At 40.0% G+C, this 9419-nt stretch overlaps 1 protein-coding gene across 4 annotated transcripts in view; it reads right to left on the bottom strand.

The window, feature by feature from the left end:
• The window catches only part of pacsin2 (protein kinase C and casein kinase substrate in neurons 2), a 29119-nt gene extending 20317 nt beyond the window's left edge, over positions 1-8802 (bottom strand). The window contains exon 1 of one of the 4 annotated variants that reach the window (XM_047390130.1): positions 8585-8802. The gene's annotated coding sequence lies outside the window, so the exon portion shown is untranslated. The remainder of the gene's footprint in view (positions 1-8584) is intronic. The other 3 variants (XM_047390129.1, XM_047390132.1, XM_047390131.1) reach the window with 3 other exon arrangements.
• Positions 8803-9419: the final 617 nt, after the last annotated feature.

Below are 9419 nucleotides of genomic sequence, written 5' to 3' on the forward strand. Positions count from 1 at the left end.
CAGGAGAGTTGAGGTGCACATTTAATTCTGCCGTGATTTGGACAGCCGTGGTTTTATGTTTTTTGGATACAATCCAGGTTAGCACCCGAACATCCCTTTCAGACAGCTTCCTCTTGCGTCCACAGTTAATCCTGTTGGATGTGGTTCGTCCTTCTTGGTGGTATGCTGACATTACCCTGGATACCGTGGCTCTTGATACATCACAAAGACTTGCTGTCTTGGTCACAGATGCGCCAGCAAGACGTGCACCAACAATTTGTCCTCTTTTGAACTCTGGTATGTCACCCATAATGTTGTGTGCATTTCAATATTTTGTGCTAAACTGTGCTCTTACCCTGCTAATTGAACCTTCACACTCTGCTCTTACTGGTGCAATGTGCAATCAATGAAGACTGGCTACCAGGCTGGTCCCACACTAAAATGACAGGTGTTTCAGTTTCATTGTCCGACCCCTGTGTGTGTGTGTGTATATATATATATATATATATATATAGATATATATACACACAGGTCCTTCTCAAAATAGTAGCATATTGTGATAAAGTTCATTATTTTCCATAATGTCATGATGAAAATTTAACATTCATATATTTTAGATTCATTGCACACTAACTGAAATATTTCAGGTCTTTTATTGTCTTAATACAGATGATTTTGGCATACAGCTCATGAAAACCCAAAATTCCTATCTCACAAAATTAGCATATTTAATCTGACCAATAAAAGAAAAGTGTTTTTAATACAAAAAACGTCAACATTCAAATAATCATGTACAGTTATGCACTCAATACTTGGTCGGGAATCCTTTTGCAGAAATGACTGCTTCAATGCGGCGTGGCATGGAGGCAATCAGCCTGTGGCACTGCTGAGGTCTTATGGAGGCCCAGGATTCTTCGATAGCGGCCTTTAGCTCATCCAGAGTGTTGGGTCTTGAATCTCTCAACGTTCTCTTCAAAATATCCCACAGATTCTCTATGGGGTTCAGGTCAGGAGAGTTGGCAGGCCAATTGAGCACAGTGATACCATGGTCAGTAAACCATTTACCAGTGGTTTTGGCACTGTGAGCAGGTGCCAGGTCGTGCTGAAAAATGAAATCTTCATCTCCATAAAGCTTTTCAGCAGATGGAAGCATGAAGTGCTCCAAAATCTCCTGATAGCTAGCTGCATTGACCCTGCCCTTGATAAAACACAGTGGACCAACACCAGCAGCTGACACGGCACCCCAGACCATCACTGACTGTGGGTACTTGACACTGGACTTCTGGCATTTTGGCATTTCCTTCTCCCTAGTCTTCCTCCAGACTCTGGCACCTTGATTTCCGAATGACATGCAGAATTTGCTTTCATCCGAAAAAAGTACTTTGGACCACTGAGCAACAGTCCAGTGCTGCTTCTCTGTAGCCCAGGTCTGGGGAATGCGGCACCTGTAGCTCATTTCCTGCACACACCTGTGCACGGTGGCTCTGGATGTTTCTACTCCAGACTCAGTCCACTGCTTCCGCAGGTCCCCCAAGGTCTGGAATCGGCCCTTCTCCACAATCTTCCTCAGGGTCTGGTCACCTCTTCTCGTTGTGCAGCGTTTTCTGCCACACTTTTTCCTTCCCACAGACTTCCCACTGAGGTGCCTTGATACAGCACTCTGGGAACAGCCTATTCGTTCAGAAATTTCTTTCTGTGTCTTACCCTCTTGCTTGAGGGTGTCAATAGTGGCCTTCTGGACAGCAGTCAGGTCGGCAGTCTTACCCATGATTGGGGTTTTGAGTGATGAACCAGGCTGGGAGTTTTAAAGGCCTCAGGAATCTTTTGCAGGTGTTTAGAGTTAACTCGTTGATTCAGATGATTAGGTTCATAGCTTGTTTAGAGACCCTTTTAATGATATGCTAATTTTGTGAGATAGGAATTTTGTGTTTTCATGAGCTGTATGCCAAAATCATCCGTATTAAGACAATAAAAGACCTGAAATATTTCAGTTAGTGTGCAATGAATCTAAAATATATGAATGTTAAATTTTCATCATGACATTATGGAAAATAATGAACTTTATCACAATACGCTAATATTTTGAGAAGGACCTGTACAGTGCCTTGCGAAAGTATTTGGCCCCCTTGAACTTGTCAACCTCTTGCCACATTTCAGGCTTCAAACATAAAGATATAAAATTCTAATAGTTTGTGAAGAATCAACAAGTGGGACACAATCGTGAAGTGGAATGAAATTTATTGGATGTGTCAAACTTGTTTAACAAATAAAAAACTGAAAAGTGGGGCGTGCAATATTATTCGGCCGCCTTGTGTTAATACTTTGTAGCGCCACCCTTTGCTGCAATTACAGCTGCAAGTCTCTTGGGGTTTGTCTCTATCAGTTTTGCACATCGAGAGACTGAAATTCTTGCCCATTCTTCCTTGCAAAACAACTCGAGCTCAGTGAGGTTGGATGGAGAGCGTTTGTGAACAGCAGTCTTCAGCTCTTTCCACAGATTCTCGATTGGATTCAGGTCTGGACTTTGACTTGGCCATTCCAACACCTGGATACGTTTATTTGTGAACCATTCCATTGTAGATTTGGCTTTATGTTTTGGATCATTGTCTTGTTGGAAGATAAATCTTAATCCCAGTCTCAGGTCTCTTGCAGACTCAAACAGGTTTTCTTCCAGAATGGTCCTGTATTTGGCCCCATCAATCTTCCCTGTCCCTCCTGACGAAAAGCAGGCCCAAACCATGATGCTGCCACCACCATGTTTGACAGTGGGGATGGTGTGTTCAGGGTGGTGAGCTGTGTTGCTTTTATGCCAAACATATCGTTTTGCATTGTGGCCAAACACTTCGATTTTGGTTTCATCTGACCAGAGCACCTTCTTCCACATATTTAGTGTGTCTCCCAGGTGGCTTGTGGCAAACTTTAAACGAGACTTTTTATGGATATCTTTTAGAAGTGGCTTTCTTCTTGCCACTCTTCCATAAAGGCCAGATTTGTGCAGAGTACGACTGATTGTTGTCCTATGGACAGACTCTCCCACCTCAGCTGTAGATCTCTGCAGTTCATCCAGAGTGATCATGGGCCTCTTGGCTGCATCTCTGATCAGTCTTCTCCTTGTTCGAGATGAAAGTTTAGAGGGACAGCCGGGGTCTTGGTAGATTTGCAGTGGTCTGATACTCCTTCCATTTCAATATGATTGCTTGCACCGTGCTCCTTGGGATGTTTAAAGCTTGGGAAATCTTTTTGTATCCAAATCCGGCTTTAAACTTCTCCACAACAGTATCTCGGACTCGCCTGGTGTGTTCCTTGGTCTTCATGATGCTCTCTGCGCTTTGAACAGAACCCTGAGACTATCACAGAGCAGGTGCATTTATACGGAGACTTGATGACACACAGGTGGATTCTATTTATCATCATCAGTCATTTGGGACAACATTGGATCATTCAGAGATCCTCACTGAACTTCTGGAGTGAGTTTGCTGCACTGAAAGTAAAGGGGCCGAATAATATTGCACGCCCCACTTTCCGTTTTTTATTTGTTAAACAAGTTTGACACATCCAATTAATTTCATTCCACTTCACAATTGTGTCCCACTTGTTGTTGATTCTTCACAAAAAAATTAGAATTTTATATCTTTATGTTTGAAGCCTGAAATGTGGAAAAAGGTTGAAAAGTTCAAGGGGGCAGAATACTTTCACAAGGCACTGTATATATATATATATATATATATATATATATATATATATATATATATATATATATATATAAACATTCATTTGCTGTACTAGATGGGGCATTTGAAGGAGACCAAGATCTTTAAATATCTGCTTCCCCCCATCAAATATTCCAGAGCAGAAAGTTCCCCTGACAACCTCTCCACAAGGAAATATAAGTAAACAGAAATAACATTCTCTTCCAAGACAAATATACATGCAGCCAATATTTTTTGTGCCCATTAGATGGCAAAAAAAAAAAACAACAACTTTAAAGTGTCATTTACAGTTTTACTAATGTAATGAAACTAAGACTTGTCTATGTTTAAATCAACAATAAAAAGAGCGCAGCAAGCCCCAAAATAGATCCCAAATATGATAATTTTTTGGAACCTCGTTCACTTCCTAATGTAATCAACAGTGAATGGAAACAAGCGCCTGCACACCCTTGGCTCTGTGTGACACGGTGGGACAGTTTTAAACAATTGAACCCAGTCTGACACATAACTGTTAACAATGCTGTTGACTGAGCGGCGGTCTAAAGTCCCCCCGTCCACCACTCTGCACGAGCATGCTGGAAAATTCAACACCATTCACTGCCTCGTTTAAGGACAAGATGAAAAACAACACATGGCCACTAGAATATAATGTTAATGACTGTAATATACGTTACAACAATCAGACGCCAAAGTCTTTGTCATTTAAACTGATAAAAACGAAGGCAGGATTTCACCATGGCTGCATGAACTCAGCTGTTTTTTAGATTACAGGATTTGGAGATTACATAATCAAGCACAACAATGATATCCACTAAATGTCGATAGGGAAATGTAGTACTAAGCACACTGGAATTTGACTGCTGACAACAGCCTTAAGATAGACGTGAACAAATGCATTCCTCAGAGCTCACAGGCCTAAACTGAACCTTTGCGTGTTATCCAACCATGCAAACTTTAAAAAGACCCCATTCAGTTATTCTAGTTTTATTTTACAGCAACTGATTGATACTAAGGGATACAATTATGGAGTGTAAAACCGTACAAGTTGATTGCATTTAAAATGATTTCTTCCAAAGTAATATTTTACCTCAAAGCAATATTTACATCATAATAACTCATTTTACAAAGATTGACAGTGACAATCATCCTGTGCTTTCACACAAACGTCAAAGCTTACGGAGAACGCTGACACTATGCAGATTCACACCTCAGCAACAAACAAGTTGCAAGTGAGACCAGCAACTTCACTGCAGCAGCTGCTTGCAAAATTTAAAGATGGCTGAACATTACAGTCTTCACACAAGCAGCTGCGGACTCTTCTCAAGTGTTCTGGAGATTCCCGTGGCAAAAAATGCAACAAATGGAGCACGAAAAGCAGGAAATAACAGGATATCGGGACTGAACTGATGTGACAGTTGACAGGCCAGAGCATGCCTGTCCTAGGGCTGTTTATGTTTAAATCACAGGATTAAAATGTGTGATTACTGCAATGGCAAAAATAAGAAGTCTGCAGATCCAATCTTCAGCCTTTTAAAATGGAGGTGTGTGTTCTTACAGATTTCTATGGTGAAATTGTAATTTAATATCCAACCCTGTCTATTTTATATAGGATCTTCTGATATACCAACACAAAATAGTGCATAATTGTAAAAAAGCTGAAAAATGACACACTGTTTTGACATTTTTTTAGTAAACCAAAATCTAAACCATTGCACCTGCAAAGATTTTTCAATAAACCTCCATTAGCTTTGAACAACTACACACTTAACATTTTGAAAGACTGTAACACTTTCCTTCCAGTTCACCATCATGTGCTACTTTGTGTTGGTCTGTCACATAAAATGCCAACAAGATACATCAAACGTTTGTGTTTGGAACGATACAAAAAGTGAGGACATAAGTGTCAGGGTTAGAAAATTGCAGCACAAAATAAAAGCTGTGGAGAGAAAACATGGTTTCCTGATTCATATTTACTTTCCTGACAGATATCACGTTTTTCCATATCTAAGCAATTGTTACTGAAAGAAAGAACCAACAAGTTTTATGTTTTGCCTAAAACATCAAAAGTTTTCTTTTGTTACATTTTATGTACGTATATAAGAACAGATTAAAAAAATAAAGATTTAAGGGTAAGACTGCAGCCAATGTGAGAAGCTTAACCTCAGTGCAAAAGCTAATCAACATTAATATGAAGTGCAATTATATAACTACAAAAACAGAGAAAAACAAAGCCCAAGACTTACATCTCCATATAGGCGATTAAGCAAAACCACTGACATGACCGGGCAGGAACAGGATATATTTTTTTAGTCAGCTACGTTTCCTATGTTGCATAAAAAAGTGGCAATATCTCACAGGAGGGGAGGGCAGCTGAGCTGATTTATCCCTTTTTTATTACAACTTTACAGCAGGAGATTTCTTAAGCTCAACAGACCAATTCAACAAAAAAAATACTCTTTTTTTTAATCTCATATGCACATAAACGTGTTCACTCTCAGTCAGTCACCTCTGACCTCCTTCGTTGTGTGAGCTCAACAGCTGCACATGACTATTGATTTCACAGGGATGTGCTTGGGTTTATAATTATAAATGGACTTACCCAGAACTTAAAAAAAGCCCAGCAAAGTGAAGTGCCTTGAGACGACATGCGTTGTGAATTGGCGCTACATAAATAAAACTGAATTGAATTCAAAGAAGTAACATATTTTTTGCAACTAAACCACTAGTCTATCAACAGCAGATCAACCTGAAAATAGCAGACCTCTGATGTCTGAGCACACCTACTGCATGCTTCATGATGGGTGAAAAACAATAGCGTTTGTTCCACATCTTCAGGCACTTTCCACTGACCAAGCCAGCAACATGAACACGAACATAATAGAGGGAAACGGTGTCATATGAAAGGCAAGGGGAGACCCTTACATCACAGACAGGAAAAGCTGTCATTTTTTCCCCTCGAGAGAAACCCCTCGATTCTAGATCCAAAAGCTGAAAACATTTCAGGAAAGTGATACAAACACAAACCATCTGTTAAAACCATTTGAACTTCTTTAATGTGTGAAATAAAACTATTTACATTATAAACCGACGCTTTCGTCCTCACAAATAGAGATGCTTAGGAACAGAAACCTTTGAACTGCTTCATGGGTGTTCCAGTAAACCCACTAATAAAAGATGCATCCAAATGAAGCAGTTCTGCCTTCAAACTAAATTGGAAATCCTATACTAAGATTAGCTTGATTCTGTGACAGAGGAATAAGTTCAAATGGCCTCTAAGAAAAAGAGGAACTCTGACATTTTCACTACTGCTTTACCTTAATAACGTTCCTACAAGAAACACAAAACCGCAGTAATTTAAAACTCTTTCTGAATGTTGAAGCTGAATGGTGACTGAAAACTTCCACTGACTCATAAGGGCCCATTAGGTGTTGACCATTATCCTCTGACTAGCTACGGTTCCCTGTTTATTGTGACCAAGCATGCCGAGGTATCAAGTAACTTCATATAAGCCTTAGAGTTTGCTTTAAAGTATACAACTATACTTTTTTATACTGGGATTTTTAATATCTTCAGGTATTTGAAAGATATATAGATGCTATGCATTCTAACGAGCTTCCCAGGGTATTTGAGGAGAAACTGGCCCACATCATTACAGATCTTCCACCATACCTCACCATGTCGTCTCTTAAAAGCATAGAGTAATTCACCTCTTCCTCTACCCCACTTCTTGCTACACACAGTCAATCAGCTGGCTGAAAATGGCTACACTTTTCATTTATTTGCAAGAAAGACAAATTTGCCTGTTTAGAAATACTCCGTTTTAGAGAAATTTAAAGTTTTTGCGTGTGCATTGTTGAGCCTAGAGACAGTTATTAAAATGTGGAATGTGGCTCTCCGCCCAGGGCGTCTCGGTCTTAGGGGACAGCGCTACCAAACTATTACCTTTTCTCAGGTCGAGTCAATGAAAATTGAGTACTCATGCTTCGCACAATGTAATCACTGTAAGAACACATGGCCATGTACTATGGCTGGATATTAACACTGAACTCCCTTTGATTTGAGACTCCCATTGTTATTATTAAACCAACACTGCATTACCGATTACTGTCTTTATTGCATTTGTGAGCATGCGAAAAAAGAATGCTCATATGATGCAAGGATAAGCGGGTAAAGACAATAGATGATGGGTGGATGGACAACCTTAGAGTGACACATGGATAAAAACAGCAACACGTGGAAACTACTACTTGGGGCACCCATGTACAATTGCAAAGGCTAAAACTTGGCATCCAATTGCCACTGCGTAAAACTGACTGAGCTAAGCAGAGGCCATGTTTTAGCCCCGAAGAGAGAAAACTGTGGATCTTTATCTTGAGAAAATGGACCGATTCTGCAATGTTGTGAGCCCTGAACGACATGACATCTTCACTTGCGAAACCAGCCCCGCCCTTTATCACTAGAAGCAAAGAAACACTGAGAATCTCTTCCGAAACCCGAATGCAGCTGATGGAAATGACCCAGCTGTTATCCACCATCTCACTGACACTGCATTTAACAAACAACACCATAGATGTTCTAGCTTAGCTTAATGAACGTTTAATGTTCCTAAATACAACATGCGCTGCAACACAGGGAGTCAATAGTGATCGACTTCAAGTTTAAAAGTCTACCTTTTTGTCAAGTTCACTTATTCCCAGAATATTTGCTACGTTTTGAAACTGATAATGCTGTTTTTAGACGTTTTTTTTTTTTTTTTTAGTAAACCAACCTCCTCTGATCTGGAAGAAAGTTTAAGTTAGCACCTAGTTAGCTTTTATGTTAGCGAAAGAGCCACAGCCCCACAACAAAAAGTTAGCAAAACAGTTAAAACTCTAAACTCTTTGTGTAAACCTTACCTTGAGTAGGTTTTGCAGTTCTTTACTCTTGGGGTTTAACCCTAAAAAAAGCGGTTTGTTAGGCAGGCTCCAGTTTACAAATCTTTTCACTGCTAATATGCCCAGCAGCGGCACCGCGACTCAACTGACTGACTACAGCGAGTCAAGTTAGTTAGTTACCCGTAGCGAGGGATTCCATATCCGGTACGACTTTTCAAAATAAGTACAGAAATCTTTGAGGATGAGCAACTTGATTAAGGTCACACCACAGCATCTCACGTGAATTCAAATCAAGATTTTAAACCACGCCAATGACATATTTTGTTGTTTTTTGAGCCATGCACAATTTGAGTTGCTGGTCTAGTTCCAAACATTGTCATGTAGGGAGGACATTTACTGCCAAAACTCAAGAGCACATATTTTCAATTTGAGTGCAGGATCTCATTCTTCTTGTACTCAAACTTAGTAATGCCTGCACTCAAAACTTCTGCTTTCTTTCAAATATACTCTGTTCTCTCTCAAATCTTTCTTTCTGGCCTCTGATCTAATGCTTCTTGCTTCTTTTATCCTCCATGCGTGCAAACTTGCTCTCTGCTCAGATCAAAACTGCGCTCTCAAGTTTCTTCCCTGCTCGGAGATACGTTTTGCTCTCTCTCAGATTAAAGTCGTATGCCAATAGAATGACAGTGTGCAACTGCGAGGTCACAGGCTTAGTTGTGGTGCGCTTGTTTCCTTCTACTGAGCATACCTGTGTTACTACTTCCCTGACACAGGTCATATATAGCAAAATCTGGGTTTGGTCCTTGTTGGGTTAAATTAAACACTTTATTTTTACTTATTGGGATAGTTATTTTTG

The sequence above is a fragment of the Girardinichthys multiradiatus genome, chromosome 17, assembly GCF_021462225.1.
Source record: "Girardinichthys multiradiatus isolate DD_20200921_A chromosome 17, DD_fGirMul_XY1, whole genome shotgun sequence".
Lineage (NCBI taxonomy): Eukaryota > Metazoa > Chordata > Actinopteri > Cyprinodontiformes > Goodeidae > Girardinichthys > Girardinichthys multiradiatus.